This window comes from Pinus tabuliformis, chromosome 6 (assembly GCF_031772625.1).
Source record: "Pinus tabuliformis cultivar Carrire ecotype Pingquan chromosome 6, CPIR1, whole genome shotgun sequence".
NCBI lineage: Eukaryota > Viridiplantae > Streptophyta > Pinopsida > Pinales > Pinaceae > Pinus > Pinus tabuliformis.
The window spans coordinates 589,893,177-589,914,203 of record NC_142292.1 but is presented as its reverse complement, the minus strand read 5'-3'; positions in this window follow the sequence as shown (position 1 = coordinate 589,914,203).

The window sequence follows — 21,027 nt, the reverse complement described above, 5'->3', positions numbered from 1 at the left end:
GTCATAATTTTCTCTCTGAGCATCGGATTGAAGTTTCATAAGAAGGTACAGAAAGAGGACAAACTGTAATTTCTTATATATATTTTTTAGAGCCAAAGGTCGAAACAAAGAGACGTGGTATGTCGTACAAGTTCGCTCTACTAAACTAGTCTATAATCAGGTCACTGTGGGAGACTTGACATAACTCTTCCTTGGAGAATCCAATTTGGATCAGACTGGTGACATTAGAAAGAGGACACAGAGGGCTACTTCAGATCACAATTTCAGAACTAGATCATCCGAAATTACAGAGATACATCAGAGGCAATATCGAGCTCCTACAAAGTGAAAAAATGTTTGTAGACTTTTTTAAATTTTTGCTTAAGCTTGGTTTGAAAAATTATTTTGAATGAATTCAAAGGGCATAGTAGAGCATTATTATCGGTAATTGATGCCCCGAGGAAAGAAAATCCAAACACCTAGTAAGCAACCTGAAAGCTCTAGCATGACTCATGAAGAAGAGGAAGAAATGCTATATGATATATCAAAATTACAAGACCAAGTGCAACAAATGTCACTCTCACAAAAGTGAACAGAAGCTAAGATAAATGGCATGGAATCTAAGATAAAGGGCATGGAAGCTAAGATGAATGGCATGGAAGCTAAGATGGATGATTTGAAGATAGATTTGAAGACAGATTTGACAAATTTTCTACAAAAAATACTTACTAATGGTGAAAAGGTAGTAAAGGAAACTCATGATGCGAACAAAAGAAATGTTAATCATGACTTCATAGACTCTAATGTTGGATCGAAAACTCACCATATTCCAAAAATTGATATGAGGATGTTTGATGGCAAGGATCCCACAACATGGATATTACAAATGGAGCAATTTTTCTATGTCAATAATGTGCAAAACACACAAAAGGTACGTATTCCAACTTTATATTTGGAACCAAATCAGTTTGTATGGTATCAATGGCTTTGCTCTCGTAAACAAATTATCACTTGGGCAATTTTGACAGAAGAATTGACAACACATTATTAGGATACAAAAACCAACACTTTTTTAGCCAAATGATAAGTCTCAAACAAAAGGGTTCAATAATGAAGCACATTGAGGAGTTCCAAAAATTGAACATAAGGGTAAAAAATATTCGAGAGGAGCATAGGATTGATGTATTCATAAGGACTTTAAATGATAATATCCAACATGATGTTTGCCTTTGGGAACCTGATTCATTAGAGAAGGCATTCAGGTTAGCAAGAAAAATGGAAGGAAAAATTATGGCAACCAGGAAGCATACCACTTACAACTATAAATATGGAAGTGTTGTTGCCCCTAGTCTTCCACAACCTATAAGGTTGACACGACAAAAATTGGAAGAAAAAAGAACAAAAGGACTTTGTTACAGTTGTGATAGAAAATACACTAAGTGCTGAGAAGAAATTATTCTACATAGATTGTGAAGAAGAAGAAGAAAAGGAGCGAGAAAGGTCAAAAGAAGAGGATATACTCTAGGAAGAAAGGCTAGATAAAGAAGAAATGAATCCAACCATATCTTGTAATGCATTGGCGGGAATTACCACTCCTCAAACCATCAAGATAGAAGGACAAACCAAGAAGAAAAAGGTAATAGTGTTGATTGATTCAGGAAGTACCCACAATTTTATTCATTGTAAGGTAGCAAAAAATTGAATTTCTTCCTATATCCAGCACCAGAGTGTCAAGTGATGGTTGCAAATGGAGGAACAATAAATGGCTCTGGAAGGTGCCATAATATCAAGCTATCCATGGGAGAATATGTATTAACTAGCCCAATGCTTTCCATTCCAATGGGAGGTGTTGATGTTGTACTAGGAGTCCAATGGCTACAACCCTTGGGTATCATAGCTTTTAATTTTCAAGAACTTTTCATGAAATTTTTTACTGAAGGAAAGGAAGTTGAATTAAGGGGTATTGTAGGGAAACCAGGAAAGATAATTAGCTCTAACGGTATGACAAATCTTCTAAAAAAGGAACAAAAAGGTGTAATTGCACAATTATGTTAGCTAGATGTTTCCACATCGAAATCATCTATTTCTCCAGATCTCCAAAATGTCTTGGACAATCATTCCAAGGTATTTGAGACTCCTAAAGGTCTCCCACCTATTCGTGATCATGATCATGGTATTCATCTGATTCCAAGAAGTGTTACCCCAAACATCAGGTCGTACAAATATCCCTATGCCCAAAAGAGTGAAATTGAACATATGGTTGCAGAAATGCTAGAGGCTGGTATAATTCAACCTAGTCAAAGTTCTTTCTCTGCTCCAGTAGTATTGGTGCACAAGAAGGATGGATCATGGTGCATGTGTCTACATTATAGGGAGCTCAACAAGCTCACTATTAAAGATAAGTTTCCCATTCCTGTCATTGATGAATTACGGGATGAATTTCATGGATCAATTTACTTCACTAAGTTGGATCTTCATTCATGATATCATCAAATCAGAATGAAGACTGAAGAAATTTCGAAAACAACATTTAGAACTCATGAGGGTCATTATGAATTTTTGGTCATGCCTTTTGGCCTTACCAATGCACCTTCTACATTTCAAAGATTGATGAATTCCATTTTCAAACCCTTCCTTAGAAAATTGTGTTAGTATTTTTTGATGATATACTAATCTACAACATGTCTTGGAAGGATCATGTTGAACATGTTCACAGGGTGCTACAACTATTGAAGGAGAAACAATTATATGCAAAAAGATCTAAATGTTTCCTTGGAGTACAAGAGTTGGAATATCTGGGTCATATTGTATCTCATGGAGGAGTTAAGGTAGACCCTAGCAAAATTAAAGCCATTAAGGAATGGAAAATCCCCACATCCATAAAGCATCTGTGAGGATTTCTTGGGTTGACAAGGTATTATCGCAAGTTTGTTAAGAATTATGGGAGAATAGTAGCACCTCTAACAACATTATTGAAGAAAGATGCATTTTCATGGACTCCAAAAACAATAAAGGCCTTCAAACATCTTAAAGAAGCAATGTGCCAAGCATCGGTCTTAGCTAAACCAGACTTCACAAAAATATTTATTGTGGAATGTGATGCTTCAGGAAATGGAATTGGTGCTGTTTTAATGCAAGATGAAAGACCCATTGCTTTTGAAAGTCGTCCAATCAAGGGAAAGTTTTTACATAAAGCTATTTATGAGAAGGAAATGTTGGCAATACTACATGCACTTAAGAAATGATAACCCTACCTAATGGGAAGACACTTCAAGGTAAAAACGGATCATGATAGCCTTAAATACTTTTTAGAACAAAGATTATCCTCTGAAGAGCAACAAAAGTGGGTCACAAAGATGTTGGGTTATGACTTTCAAATCATCTATAAAAAATGGAAGCAAAATGTGGTGGCAGATGCACTCTCAAGAAAGGATGAGGATGTGGAAGCATTGTTGTGCACCATTTCTATTATCCAACCAGATTGGATAAACGAAACAACGGAGGAATGGAAGAATTATGAAGAAGTATGGGCACTTATTCAAAAGTTACAACAATATTCCAGTACATCTGATACATTTAGCTGGAAAAATGATTCATTATGGTACAAAGATCGCTTATACCTCTGTAAGAATTCCCAACTCAAACAAAAGATTCTTATGGAATTGCACACTTCTCGCTTAGGAGGGCACTCAGGATTTTTAAAAACTTAACACAGGGTTAACAAGGAATTTTTTGGAATGGACTTAAATCAGATATTCAAAATTTTGTGGGAGAATGTTTGGTTTGTCAACAAAATAAAGTTGAAACAATTAAGACCCTGCGTCTATTACAACCTTTATCCATTCCAAGCCAATGTTGGGAGGACGTTTCAATGGATTTTATCATAGGTTTACCCAAGTCTGAGGGAAAGAGTGTCGTCACGGTGGTAGTTGATAGACTTACTAAGTATGCACACTTTTGTGCATTGTCACGTCCATTTAGAGCCAGTACAGTTTCTATGCATTTATGGAAACAATTCAAAAGCTACATGGAAACCCAAGGATTATTGTAAGTGACAGAGATCCCATTTTCACTGGAAATTTTTGGACAAAATTATTTTCTTGTCTCGATACTTAGTTAGCTCATAGCTCATCTTATCATCCTCAATCTGATGGGAAAACGAAGATAGTAAGCAAATGTTTGGAAGGATATCTTCATTGCTTTGTATCTGATAAACAAACATAATGGGTTAGATGGTTGCCTCTAGCTGAATGGTGGTATAACACTTCCTTCCATACAACAACAAAAATGACCACATTTATGGCACTTTATGGATATTAGCCACCATCCATCACATCATATTTAAGAGAAAATTCTAAGGTTCAAGCAGTGGAACATCACATTGAGCATCAACAACAAGTCCTCCAACTCTTAAAGGATAACCTCGTGTTGGCACAGAATAGAATGAAACAACGGGTAGATCAAAATCGCGGCGAAAGAAGTTTTGATGGAGGTGATTGGGTATTCCTACGACTACAACCATATAAACAAATATCCCTCAAGCAAGCTAAGAAGGATAATAAATTATCACCGAAGTATTATGGTCTGTACAAGGTGTTGCAAAAGATTGGTACTATGGCATACAAATTGGAGCTTCTTGCAGCTTCTCGAGTGCACCCAGTTTTCCATGTTTGATGTTTAAAGAAGGTTATAGGCAACAAGCTCCTAGTTCAAACAATATTGCAAGAGCTTGACAAGGAATGAAATATTATATTGGAACCAGAAGTAGTCACAGAAACAAGAACTTGACACCTACGAAATCGATCAATTTGAGAGTATCTCGTCAAGTGGAAGAACATATCTGCTAAAGATTCCACATGGAAGGATGAGAATTTTATACAGAAGCATCCAAAACTACTCAAGCATTGAGGACAACACTTTTTTGAAGGAGAGGGGCATGTTAGGTCCCTATAATACTAGTGATTACCCCATTACTATTGTAGTTGTATCCCTTATTAATATTTTTGTGCCCCTATTGTCCCCATATTGTTATTATTGTGCCCCATAGAATCTCTCTATTGTTATTCTTGTGCCTTTATATTATTATTGTTAGGTCAGCTGGGTTATATTGTTACTCCTTAGACTCCTATATATAGAAAGGAGGTTTTGTCATTTGAATCATCAAAGAATCATTCATTTGTGTAATGTAAAGGAGGTTTCCCCCTCAAAGAGGCTGAATTCTAAGGCATGGATCTATCTTTTCTATCTTTTTGTGAGCTGGTTTCATAGCAGAATGGAGGCAATACATGGCGACATATGGTAAACATGATATTGCAAAGATATGCATGGAGATATGGTGGGTCGAGGCAGCCACGTGGTGGTCCCGCTGCCCCCACATAACCAATGTACAACCTAAGTAAAAGCATGCTCCGTAGGGTGGGTAAGTACAGTCCCGTGGAGTATGGGCCCACTCCCCAATCAAAGTTAAAGAATATATATATCAAGGATAATTTTAGGGGCGAATGTTCGCCCTTTGGCGAAATTAAGGGGTTTTAAATTTTTAGTGGGCGAATATTTTGTATCATAGTACGTTTTTACAAATCACCTCAAATAGCCCACCTTATTTTAAGGGAGAGGGTAAAAAAGGTAAATTTAGCCCTTGAAATTAGGACTTACAAACTTCCATTCGCCCATTTTCAAGAATAGGTTTTATTTAAGTGAATCTATTCGCCCATTTTCAAGAATAGGTTTTATTTAAGTGAATCCTATGGGCCAAATACCATATTTATAAAAGAGGTATGGTAAATTAATAAAAATATAAATAAATGAGAGGTATGGTAAATAAATAAAACATTTTTTATATTTACTCCATAAGTCACCTTATATACATGTAAGAGTGTAAACAAATCAAAATATAAGTAAAATGGAGGTATGGTAAATAAATAAAATGTCTTTTTATACTTACTCAAAAGGTATGGTAAATAAATAAAAATATAAATAAACTAGACGTATCGTAAATAAATAAAACCTCTTAAGGTATGGTAAATAAATAAAAATATAAATAAACTAGACGTATCGTAAATAAATAAAACCTCTTTCTATATTTAGTCCATAGCCCTCGTTCTATTTATGAAGGCTCGTTCTATTTATGAAGGCTCAAGAAAGAGGTTTTATTTAAGTGAATCCTATGGGCCAAATACCATATTTGTAAAAGAGGTATGGTAAATTAATAAAAATATAAATAAACGAGAGGTATGGTAAACAAATAAAACATTTTTTTATATTTACTCCATAAGTCACCTTATATTTAAGGAAACTCAAAAAATGGGTTATATTTAGGTGAAACCTATGGCCAAAATACTATGGGAAAAATACCATGGACTAGATTGTTATTAATACCATGCAAAAAACCATTATTAACCCTAATATTAGAAGTAATAAAAATAGAAATGGCACATGGTATTGATCCATGGTATTCACCAAAATGGCACATGGTATTGACCATGGTATTCACTTGGAATGTAGCCTATTTAAATGGGGGAATTAAACCAGCATGTACCCTATGCTAAGATTCACTAGGACTTTACAAAGTTTTATTATTTAGTGAAAGACTCGCCAAGATCTTACATGATTTTATAATTGAGTAAAATATTCGCCATGCCTGGTGAGAGATTCGCCAAAAAATTATATATACATATTATATTATTGATAAAATTGCCTTCCATTTTTCCTATATACCATGGAGATTCGCCCATTTATTATATTTATAAATTTAGGGGGGTTCTTAAAATTTTCCCTGATATATATATATATATTATATATGTGTGTGTGTGTGTGTGTGGCATATGGCATATGGTTTTATGAAGTTGGTAAATGGTTATTTTAAAATGGGGTTTGGTAAAAATAAACCATAACAACATTATGGTTTAATCCACACTAAGTTATATAAACTCATTTTTTTTACCATTTGCAAGGGAGAGATCAACGGGCACATATTTTGAGACAGAGTGGTGGAACCTTGAGCACTTAGAAACACTGGTGGAACCTTGCCTGAGCAGAATTTTTGTAGGAGGGCGATTTTGGTCCAGTCTCAGAATTAGGCAAGTTTTATATTGATTTTACACCTCTCGGAGACGGGAATCCAATGGTGGTGTTAGTTTCTGCAACCAAGTTCTCCAATTTTCGGGCATTTTTTAGGATGGAGGTATAATGCTCCATTTTTGTAACTGATGAATGTAACTTCTTTTGATGCCATTTTAATGAATGAAGACCTCCCCATTGATCGAGCAGGGCCCGAAGATGTAGTCCAGGAGGGACGAACTCCGTTATCAAGTTTTTGTATTCTTGTCTTCTTATGTGATTCTTCTTCTTTCTCTCACATGTGCACATTTAAAGTTTCTCTTTGGTTAAGCTACAAACTGTATATGTAATTCGTTTAATACATCTCTAAACAAAAGATAACCTGGATCAAAAACATTCAATAAACATGCTCCATGAGATGTTGATTTGACTACTAGGAAATCCAACTTTGAGTATGCAAAGGTGGATAAACATAAGAGTTTTAGCTCCATTTTAAAGTTTCAATTAGAAGTAGAAGTTAAGAGTGAATATTTCTAGGAAGCTTCTTCACAAAAGAAAGTCTTGTAACATCAATGGAGAAGACTTTATTTCTCATTTGATGGCTAATATATATACATTCCATAATGTGGTAAACTTAACAAAATGTATGTGTTTCTCACATTATTGGTTTTCAATGGTTTTCATATGATCATTATGTTATTACATTTTCTAGGTATTTTGCATGAAATAGTGATGATGGATGTCCAAAATGAAATTAAGGTAAGTCATGGGTTGTAATATTGGATAGAGAACATTCAATATCTAGATTATTCTTCTAGATTTGTTGGTGAGTATAAGATTTTGCACCCATATCTTAGTAGATGGAAGCATGCCCATAGAATGACTAGTAGTTTAGTGATTACAAACAAGGAATTGATTGTGGGGTCGAGTGGATGTAAATCACAACATAGATGGTTATCCAATTAGTTGGGAATTTATGGATCTAGGGAAGGATTCGTCATTAGTTGTTGAATACATTAGAGTGGTTTGTTACTGAGGTTATGTGACAACTTATGAATGTTGTTTACTAAATGAATTCAGAAAATCCATGATTCCAGAGTTCAAGAGTGGAATCCAGAAATTGAACTTACCAACTACACCTTTATGAAGGTTATGGTGGAGTTCACTCTACATTATTTTGAAAGTGATTAGATATGCAAGACTTTTCTAGATGAGAGTATCAAAGAAAAGTACTATTAAGGGAGGGTGTTGGAGATTTCACTCTTACTTGTATTATGCATATTGAATGATATTACTCATCAAAAAATATAATTTTTATGTTAGTTATTTGACTTTTAGTTAGTTGAATTTGAGAGATTTAGTTCAATAAAACTAGCTTCTAATTGAGTGTTTAGTTGAGATATGTTCTCAAGTAATTGGTTGTGTAGTTAAGATAGTATTTCTATCTTATATCAAAACTTATGTATTTATATGTATTTAATATAATATAGAATATAGTTTTAAGTGTGCAATATTTTTAAATATTTCATCTTATCTACTCAACTATAATAAATTCCTTCATTTTCTCCCTATGTTCAAAGACATAATGACACTAGCAATAAACATAGAAACATTTTAAGTGGTACACCACACAAAAGCATAAAGGTGGTGAAGGGATAGATGCATAAGAATATAAATTCTGAGATGCATCAAATTATTATTGAACCATAAACTTTTGTTGATATTCCACTAGACAGTTCATTGCAACAAATCTAATAAAGGCATTTTATTGAACTCTGAAATCTATACTATGAGAGTTAATTTTTCCTTAGATTTTTAGAATTATTAAGTTATTGTTTAATTCACATGCATTTAAAATATAAATATGAAAAAATAGAGACAAAATAAAACAATCACTCGCATAACCATCATAACAAAAGGTATGACATAGGAAACCATTTTGGGAGAAAACCGAGGTGGAAGGTGAGCCTACCCTAGTCTTCCTTTCTTTGAATGGAAATGGATGAAAGTAGAAAGGAGTGAGAGCTATGATATGTGGGATGCTATAAAACATAATCCCCCCCTTCTCTCTTTCTCTCTCTCTCAGATACTTTACTAATCTATGGAATAAAATGCAATAGAATAGAATGAAACCCATTTTCCTCATAATAGCTCAATTATAACACAACATGATGGCCAACTAGGGGTAAAATTTGACCCATTCAAATCTTAATATCAGTTACATCTTAACCTTTCTAGATTCTTCCTCATAGCACCCATGTGGTGTAACACCCTCCTCTCACATCTACCTAAGTAACCGACCAACCAGGGTAAACACGTGATGAAGAGTTACTATGATATGATTAAACTCCCTATGTAGAAATTAAAGAAGTGGAACCAATGAAACAAAATCAACCTAACCTTCTACATATGCAATAGAACCCTTAGGAGCCATCCAATCGATCCAGTTGACCAGCCCCTAAGACAAACTGATTTTTTTTTTGCATTAAAGTTTGAGTCACTCGATTGAAATTGTCATGCATGCGACTAGGACCCTATATTTGCTCCCACAACAAGGCATGCATGCGATTGGGCACTTTTCCAGGTAGTTCTGTGTCAGCGACCTTAGATTTCGTGCCACTTTTTGAGGGTCGAGACATAGGTTATTGCTCAAAACTCCATGAAACTTCCAGAAATGAAAAATAACATCAAAACATTGATATAGATGCAAATACTTGAACAAGGAATTGAATGGACCCCTACTATTCGTGACGGGAATTTTGTTTAACCTCTCACAAATATGCATCCTAGAGGTTTAAACAACAAATATGAGCATAGGGGTCTTAGGCTTATCTGAGAATCACTAAAAAACATTGTTTCCTCATCACAATAACTACAATACCATCTATTAAGCCACATATTCATTGTACATTCAATGATGAACCAAAACATGATGAGAGCCATATATTTTTGTTGTCATAAAATTCATTCATAGCTAGCTTATAACAAAAGGAGGTATCAAAGGTATAACATCCATATAAGCCACATATAAACAAGTATATTTACTCATAAAATACCAAGGAAAAAGAGAAATCTTATTGATGATTGTATAGGTCAACTAGGTATGGACTTCCACGAACTACATGACCATAGACTAGGTTGAACCAAATCTTTCTTTCAGCTAGTCACCCCCATGCCATATTCCAAGCATGAATGTGGGATCTCATAAAAACAAATTAATCAAAACCATCCAAAGCTTCCAGAGGCCAAACCACCTCAACCCTCAACCAGTGGTTCCACGTCATGGTCGAACACCACTAACCGTCACTAGATTGGTCTCTACCCAAGTTATCCAGGGTTCTAGAGCATTTTTTCTCACCAGGGCTTCTAAGACTAGTAACTCTACCCACATCTATCATCTGGATTCTAAAGCGTTTGTCCAACCAAGGCTTCTAGGACTAGTAACTCAACCCACGAAGGGCTTCCAGAGTGTTCTACGACTAACTCAACCTAATTTTCTACAGGGCTTCCAAAGAGTTTGTCCAACAAAGGCTTCCAAAAATTAATTACTCAACCCACAATCAAAGGCGCAATAAAACCAACCAAAAAACAAAATTAAAACCCATAATACCATGGCTATCTAGTAAATGGAAAGGCTAGGAAAAACCACTATCAGTCTAGGCAATCCTACATGCCAATGATATATCATAATCAAATAACCACATGCATATGCCGTATATGCCAAAAATAGCAAGTAAATCATATATGCAACTCGGTACCTATAAGAAAAATCCACTATAGATGTTTTTCTTGATGTCCTCTTGCGATTTCCTGATTTTCCATTTCCTTCTTGCTCTGAATCCCAAGTATGCCACACTCCTCCAAAAGGTCTCCAACGAAGCTCTAAGTGTAGAAGAGTATTAGAAAGAGAGAGAGAGAGGAAAATTTCCAACACTGAACTGATCAAAATCCTCAACTGACAAAAGACATGATTGATCTTCAAAAGCCTTTTTATTAATGAGGCCTCTATTTTCTTCAATTTTCCATTTCCTTCATTTTCCTCCTCACATGCAACACGTGACCTTTCACCTTCCTTTTCTCCTAATTTCCATTATTTTCATAAATAAATAACAAAAAATGCCATTTTTCCTTTCCAAAGCCTTAGCCATTTTCTTTTCCAATTTCCATAGCCATTAATCAATCACAAGTGATCCCCATCACTATGTTTGTGCCCAACATTCAAATTGGAATATGTGTCCCATGACCAAGGTCTTATTTTACCTTTATTAATTTTTACATGGATTTTTTACCAAGGTTGTTACAGATCTCTCCCCCCTGGGGGAACACCATCCTCACTTTTCAATGACACCTACAACCACAAAACTATTGTAGAAAAGACATACTACCCATGGATCTTTATAGCTTATCTCGTTGCAGTATTAACAATGATCAACCTGCTAAAAATCAAACCAACATGACAACATAACCACATGATAGCCATAATGACATGATATCCATATTGCTTATTGGATCTTTATAACACAACTCATGACAGTATTTACATCCATATACATATGTACATACACCAAGACATATAACAAAACATAAATCAAACATATGACAAACATTCGCTCAAACAACGAATAGCAAAGGATACATAGCCTACATCTGATCCTCCATCTCCCATGTAGCTTCATCAGGCCCAAAGTTTTTCCGCTGCACTTTAACCTACTCGATTTCTTGGTTTCGAAGCATGAGAATCTTTCTCTATAATATACACTGAGGTTCCAGTTGGACTTCTCTTTCTGGTTCCACCTGCAATACACACTAGTCAATTATATGATCAACATCTTTAACATATTTATTAAGCAATGACACATGGAAAACATCATGGACTTTCACTATTGGAGGCAGTGCAAGTCAGTAGGCTATTGGTATAATCCTTTCAATAATCATGAAAGTTCCACAAAACCGAGGTGCTAACTTGGCACATGATCCAATCCTCAAGGCGATATTCTTGGGTTAGATGCACAAGTACACATGTTCTCGAACCTGAAACTCCTTAAACAACCTATTTTGATCTGCATAAATCTTCTATATATCTTGTGTTGCCTTAAGATTATTCTTTATTACCTACATTTCTTCTTCCATTTCTGTGAACGTGTCTGGACCAATAAACACCCTATTCACTCGATAATTCCAACTGATGGGACTATTGCAACTCCACACATACAATGCCTCAAATGGAATCATCCTCAAAGACTCTTGATACCCATTGTTGTAAGCAAACTCTGTTAGTGGAAGATACCCTTAGCAATTTCAGTTCTGATGCATCAAATACATCCTCAACATATCCTCCAATATCTTGTTGAACCTCTCTATATCTCCATCTATCTATGGATGATAAGTTGTGCTAAAGGGAAACTCTATACCCAAACCTAAAAATAACTCTTTCCAGAACCTAGAAGTGAACTTGGCATCCTTGTCTACTATGATCTTCTTTGGTATACCATGAAACCTCATTGTATCCCTGATGAATACATGTGCTACATCATTATCTGAATAATTAGACTTCGTTTAAAGTAAGTGCACTATCTTAGACAACGAATCCACAACAACCATAACTGAGTCATGATGTCTAGATGAGATCCACAAACTTGTGATGAAGTCCATGGAAATGACCTACCATTTTGACTCTGGAATTGAGATCAGTTGTAGTAACCCACCTAGATGCTTACACTTTGCCTTTACCTATTGACAATCCAGACATCTATCCATAAACTCTGTCACTTGTTTTTTCAAGTTCGGCCAATAGTAGAACTTATTCACTGTTGTCAGTGTCTTCTGATATCCGGGGTGACTTGAATATAGTTTCGCGTGAAACTCCCTCAAGATAAGATTGTTGATTTCATTGTCATCTGGCACATATATCTTATCCCTAAATCTTTCCAAGCCATATGTTCTGAGACAATAGTCCACATCCTGTGCCCTTGTAACTTCACCTATACATTTATATGTACCTTTACCTCTACTCTGTTGTAACATGTGCTTGAGCTCCATGTACCTGTGATCCTACTGACCTACCTGTAATATCTGATCCTGTAAATCTATCCAATAAGAACTCATAGTTGTTGTATGGTTCACCTTTATCCACCTGCTAAGAGCATTTGCAACCCTGTTCTATTTACCTTTAATGTACTTGATCTCAAAGTTGAACTCGCTGATCATGGCCAACCATCTAGCTCACCTAGTGTTCAAATTTGGTTGGTCAAATAGATACCTCAATCTACTGTGATCACTCATTAGTACAAATCTCCTGCCATGTAGATATTGCCTCAATATCTTCAATGCATGGATGACCCCTTCCAACTCAGATAATGTGTTGGATAATTTTGCTGGTGCTCATTCAACTTCTGTGATTCATAGCATACTACTTGTCCTTCTTGGATAAGAACTTCACCAATGCCTCTCTTGTAAGTATTTTTGCATACCACAAACTCTTGTTTGGATCTACAATCTTTAGCACTGGAGCATTTGTCAACAACTATTTAAATTGCTCAAAAATTGTCTCACATTGTTTTGTCCATTCAAACTTCTTACCTTTTCACTCCAATTACGTGATAGGATATGTCATACGAGGGAATTTCCTGATGAACCTCCTGTAGTAACCTTCTAACCCCATAAATGATCTTACCTCATCCAGATTCCTAGGAGATGCCCATTCCATGATAGCCCTTATTTTTTCTGGATTTAATGTTATACCTTCCATGGAAACAGCATGTCCCAAGTAATATACCTTTGTCTGAAATAAAATGCATTTTCTAAGCTTAGCATACAACTGATGCTCTCTTAGAAATCTCAACGCTTCTGCTAAATCTTCGACATGTTCTTCTTCATTTTTAGAATATATCAAGATGTCATCAATGAACATAACAACAAACTTGTCCAGATAAGGGCACACCACGCTATTCATCAAACATATAAAAGTAGATGGTGCATTAGTCAAACAAAATGTAACGACAAAAAACTCATAATGTTTGTACCTAATCTGGAAAGTTGTCTTATGAATTACATCTTCTTTAATGCGTACCTAATGATATCTAGATCTCAGATAGAAAATCGAGAACACTACTGCTCCCTTCGACTGATCGAACAAATCATCAATCCTCGGTAATGGATACATGTTCTTGATGGTAACTTTGTTCAACTGCCTATAATGAATGCATAACCTGAGAGTATCATCCTTCTTGAATCTTCACAAACAATACTGTTGCACCCCATGGTGATGCACTTGGTCTAGTGTATCCTAGGTCAAGCATTTAATTCAACTACAGCTTTAGCTCTACCAACAATAGAGTGCTCTTTTGATGCTGGTGTTGCCCCTAGTACCAATTCAATAGAAAAATCCACTTCCCTGTGAGGCGAAAACTCTAAATCTCTACAGGAAATACATCCTAAAAATAATGTAAAAATGAGTACCTACTCGAAACATCCACATACTCAACTTCGTTACCTTTTTTCACTATAAATGTGCACTACAAATAACATACACCCTTTTCTATGATTGTCCTTCATCCACATAGCTATAACCATTCTAACTGATGTTTCATTCTTCTTACCCTGTAAGATTCTCTATTCTCCACCATCGTCCAAGCACTCAATAGATTTTACATAACATTCCACCTTGGTTCTATGGAGATACAACTTGTACATACCCAATAGCATGCTATACGAACCCAATGAAAATACATTGAAATATGCTAATGCAGACATACCATTCAACTCAAATGCACAAGTTCTTACCCAATCATGAACTCACTTCTTTGTACCTATAGCCAACTGTACTGACCAAGATTCTACAAGCACTTATTTATTCAAACCACACTTATCCACCAGGGTAGGATTAATATAGCTATAAATAGATCTAGGGTCAATCAAAATAGAAATAACCTGATCACAAAGCTTACTATCCATGCCAATAATAGACACCTAGCGATTTTCCTTCCTATTATCCAACGCTGCATAGATTCGAGGAAGACTCTATCCAACATCCCCCACTATATGTGCTTCCTAAGCACTATAGATCTATGGTCTACCACCCTTATGCTGTGGAGAATATCCCTTGTGATGATATTTTCCACATGTCCAACACTATATAGGCTTCCAACCTACATTCTTGTTCTTCCCCTCAAACTCAAATCCCTTCCCTTTGTTAGATGCATTGAACTTCTTTTGTGGTGCTATATTCTATTTGTTACCTATGCCCTAAGTCCTTGCTTGCTTCTTATCCCATTTCCATTTATTCCTTGCATTACCTTTGTAGTTCAGTTTAGTCTCAGATCTGCACTTCATAAAAATGATTAAGCTTTCATATGGCCTCCTCCAATGGTCTACGCTCATCAAGCTCAATCCTATATTTGAATTCTATCGGAAACCCACTGATGAATTGATGAATCTTGGTCTTCTCCTCCTTTAGGTAAGGCACATATCTCAACAACTCTAGAAATATGCTAGTGTACTCCTCATCAGTCATAGAGCCCACATTTATCTCATAAAACTATTTTTCTGTGTTGTCACAGTACCTCTCTGATAGATACTTCATCCTGAATAGTCTCTTGAATTCACTCCAAGTCAACTCCTCATAAATATATCTAACACTCTTTAATCTTCCTACCAAATATTTTCTCTACCTTTAAGATTGAATGTAGCTATTTTTTCCTTCATGTTCTCTGAGTAATCATGTAATCTAAAGAACTTATTCATTCCAAGAAATCATGCTTCTACATCTTGTGTTTTCTTCACTTCGCCATCGAATGTAGGTGGCTTTTCTTTCTTGAACTCATCCAAAAAATATCCCTATCACTCTTCCTTAAGGATGTTGTGATGATGACAGTGATACATGTTAGAACCAGAACTAGAATAGTACCTATGTCCATCACCTCTCCTATTCAGAGTAGCCAAGAACCTACCATCTCTTATCATGTCATCTCTATCTGACATGTTGTTGGGTGCAGTAATTAGGGGTATTTCAGGCACCTTTTTCCCTACTTTTGGCTATTTCTCTCCACTGAATCCATCAATCCTTGGACAAAATGATACTCTCCCTAGTTGAAAAGAAATCCTTTTCTATGACATATTATTATGCCATTTTTGTTGAGTATTAAAAGAAACAATGTCCTTTTGAAATGATTAAATTGGAAAATTGTAGAAGATATCTTATGGATGCTTTTCTTTCAGGTGATGCTCTAATTATCAAGGACTTTGATCAGACAACTATTGTTGTTACATGTTGCTAGACCTCAAAGATTGCTGCTACGATGTGATGTTGTTGCAAATTGTCAAAGACCGAGGCAATTATTCCAGATATATTTGTGAAGACCGTGAGATGTAACTTTATATGCAATGTTGAAAATATATGAGTAGTTATAGCTATGAAAATTGGTGTAACTATAATGGATCCTTAATTTGAAATTTGTTGTAACAATTTCTATTTTATTTCATTTATGTTAAAATGATAAGCGTGAGAATCATGAGATTCTCATGACTGATTTGTTCCCTGATTTCATATCTCTATAATACTTTATAACAAGACCCAACCCTATAAGAAGGGGACAACAATTTTTGAAAAAACATCGATATTTTGATCTTGTAACTTTTAGCCATTTTAATACAGCAAGTACTTGGTGATGATTTTACTATTATTGTGTTGAATTCTTAAGTAGTCTCATTCCATTCCTGCACCCTGCTAGGAAGGAAGGGCCCTCCTCTTTACTACGGATCAGAATATTAGTAGTGTATATATTTTCTTATATGTGTCTGTGAATTTTATACTGTCGTTACATATATTGTGGAACAGATGCATTTTTATGTTCGGATTTATGGGATGACATTTTATATTATTATTGTGAGTTAATCAATAAATATATGGTGCGCCTATTTCTTTTCTAGAACTTATGAAGTGTGATTTTCTTCCTTGCTAAATGAATTTCATGTACATGGTGTGTTTTTCAAATCCTGCAAGTGTGGATTTCATTTTTGCAAGAGTGTTTTTATAATTTTTCATGTGTTCAATGACATCTTTTTGTAACCTGGCTAAACAAGTATCAGCAGAGACAACGCTGACTCCTCTGAAATATAAGAGCTACCTTTGTTGACAATTAATATTTGTGATTTAGCTATTTTTTTAGCATGATAAAATAGATCAAATATTTTGGCACCGTTTCCGGGGAAGGGAGTTGACGGTACAATCATCTAGTGTGTTTCTTGTTAGTATAGTTTTCCTAAGTGCACAGGTGTTGTGAGGTAAGACGAGAGGTAAGAAGTTGTGCTTCGCTCTGACATACCTAAGCGGGCTCACCACTATGATCATTAGAACACTTAGGGTGTGTAAATTTTTTGAAATTTCCTCTTATAAGTGTCCTCAGTTTTACAGACGCTAGGTGGTGTGATGAGAGGTAAGAACTTGCACATCACTCTAACAAACCTAAGCGAGCTCACCACTGTAGTAATTGAGACACTTAGAGTGTGAAATAATTACACATAGGGTCCATGTGTAGGGTGTATGAATAAATAATACACGAAACATACCAAATCTAATAAATCTACAGGAAAAATGGGTCATAAAAGGAACAAGAAAATTATAGATTTAGGGAGGAAAACATTTATTCAGTAATTAATCTCAAAAGAAGAGAGAGAGAACTCAACTTCGTAGAAGGACATAAGAAAAATAGGTCTGCTAAAAGATGTTACTCCCACATCAAGATCAAAAGTATCTAGTTCCTTTGTCTTAGGACCCCACTGTCCTCAAACTAGCCTACGTACTCCCAAAACTGTAGACTTAATTCAAGAACACTAGGGAGAGACTAGTGGTCAAGATTTTGGATTAGAAGGCCAAGGGGAAACCAGTGGGAAGTACCAAGAGACAGAATCGGAAGAACATTCTTTTAATTTTCATTACTCAGATTCAGACAGTGCAATAAAACAATCATCCCCAGAGCAACCTCAACAACCATCATAGGAATCTTCATCCACAAAACATTCACCCGAACAATCTTTGGGAAGAGACTCACTAAAAAAAGAATCAAGAGAATCCATAATGGGAAACAATAATAACAATAAAAATTACGGGACATATGCCACTATTGCCACTATTCATGGGTGAAGTTCCCATGAAGAACATCCCTCTATCATCCCTTCCATCTTTTGAAGGAGTGACTGTAGAAGATCTTGACACATTTTTGTTTGAATTTGATGTCCTGTGTAGGAGCTGTGATTATACTTCAGATTCTCAGAAACTAAAGTTATTCCCTACTACTCTAAAAGGAACAGCATTATGATGGTTCATGGGACTAGGTTTTGCTACTATTTAGACATGGGGAGACATGAAAACCACATTTCTATCAAAATATTAAGACTATTGTCAGAACAAGGACTTGTGGGAAGAAATATTCAGAATGACACAGAAGGAATAAGAAAACCTTGAAGATTATGTGTAACGATTCCACTATAATGTACAAAGATCTAAACATAATGATTTGGATGCAAAAATCTTGAAAATTATATTCATACGGGGAATGAGAGATGACTACCTCGATATGTTGAACCTATTGGGAAAAGCAGATATATCCATGAATCATTTGAAGAGATAATAAAATTTTTCTTGAGATGCTCGAGAGGATCATCATGAGGGAGAAGTATGGCATGAGATGCCTTTGTTAGAATACAACAATTTACAAATGGAGGTGTGATTAGAGCTGAGATCAGAAACTTGTTTAAAAAATCTTAAGACTAATCTCCTCAATACCTTATCTTCTCAACTCACAACAACATAAGTGAAAAAGGAACAGGATGAAGTTGATAACGCTTTAGTTGTGTTCTGCCCAAAATGTAAAGAGAAACATTCCTTGAAGGAATGTAGAGTTAGCAACATAAGCTTGTTCAGTATTTGTGATATGGAGCCTCCTACTTTATTGGGTCTAGGAAGCCTTGACAACCACAACCATTAGGTGTGTCTCAAGATTTTTATTTTAATCCATGGAATAATGTGTATAATGCTCAACAATTTCCATGGTAGTATTCCTCTCCTCCTCTAGTTCAATTTCCTTCACCATGAAACTGATGGCCTCCCTCTCCACCTTTCCAGTATCCTCCATCTCATCCATATTTTTGGCCTTAGAATTGGAGAGAAATTCCTTAGGTCCAACACCTCCTATACTACCAATGCAACAAAAATTGCAACTACCACCTCTCTATACTTGCTGCTACTCCTCCCATATGACCCCAATTACCTGTAAAATGTAACCCTAACCCAAACAATAAGGAAGCCTAGAACATAGAGTCCCCCACTTATTTCCAGAATTACTACATCACTCTTGTTGAATATAATGAAATTCGTCCTTGGTTAGGGAAAGTAGTAAATCCAAAAGCCTCCCCCGTTACGCATAGTAATCTAACTGTACCATGTATATTGCAGTTTAATATATACATATATTCATCGATGAAGCTATATTAGAAAAAAAACAGAGTCAAAATTCTTGTTACGATTAGTAAACGTAGATGAACACTGAAAACACCTCCGACGAAGTTCACCATCAGCTACTTGAAAAAGTCAAGAGTTTGTTAAGAAAAACCTAATAAACAAACATGAAGAGTGGCCAATATCAATGACGCTTCCCAATTTCAATGAATCGCAGGCACATGAGCCCATACAAAATATATCTTCAACATTGTATCAGCGCCATCCTGTATGATACAGTCAAAGGGTACAGTGGCAGCACGATGATACTATCTCAGCCTTGCATGTGACATACCGACAGCACACCAGTGCAACCAATCTCAATGCTCTACATTTGGGTTTCCTCTGGAAAACAGTGGATCATCCGAAAGGACTCAGTGCAACAATGAATAATATAGAGGCCTCGGGTCACGGACAAGCCGTAGTGCAACAATGAATAATATAGAGGCCTCGGGTCACGAACAAGCCGTAATGCTCCTTAGGTGGGTCCACTTGGATCACATGTTTAGTGAACTCCACCGATAGAGTTTATCGGGATGGATTTAAGGAGAATTGAATTGTGTTTTATGACAAGGTCAAAAATCTATAAAGTATATGGTCAAAAATTTATTTCGCATTCAACCAACCAAATTACCCTTCAATCCAACCAAATTACCCTTCAATCCGTACTACATATGGGCCCATTTGACTTCCATTTACACAAAACATGGTAAATTTCTTAACGAACTATCTATCAGTGCTGAATTACTCCACTTTTCTTCCTCGAATGGTAAAAAATCAGTGGTTGTTCTGTATCCTGAGTAATAATATATCCCTTCATTGGCGATTGGTCTTCATCGTTTTGTGTTTGGCCTACAGAACCCATGGATCTGAATTTTTACCCCGGGAACTCTCGATTTCTATGAAGGAAGATACGTTAGCGAAGTAAATCTCATCAGATCTGTAAGATCCAAGTCTACATACTGGAATTGCCCATCGATCCCCGCGCGGGCACTACAAAACAGGGCCTCTCGTCAAATTTTTTATACAAGATCGATGATCTCTTACCCTATTATGGTGTCCAGATTCTCGCAAGAGGGTTTTTCTATGGCTGCTCTGAGGTCATGGTATTCTACCGGTTCTCGGAGGCTAATGACGGTTTCCTCAACATCTTTCTCACCTGCACAGCTTCTCCAAATAGGAATACCTCCTCCACTTCCTTACCAGAGATATACAGAGGCTCGGTAAAACATTTTCTACACCTTCCTCGGCATCAAATCGAGGAACATTACCTTGGAGTCGCAAATAGAATACAACAAAAGGAGATGCGAATAGGAGATAAATGTGTCCTCAACCTACAACAAGAAATAAAGACGAGTAGAAAAATTGTCCAGCAGCGAACACTTCAGGTTTGGATCTTGATAACCCGATATCAAATCTTCCTGAAGGAGCGTCAATACATCTTTTTTTCATATCACGGGAAGGGAAATCATTATCTTTAAAGATTGGGTGTGGAG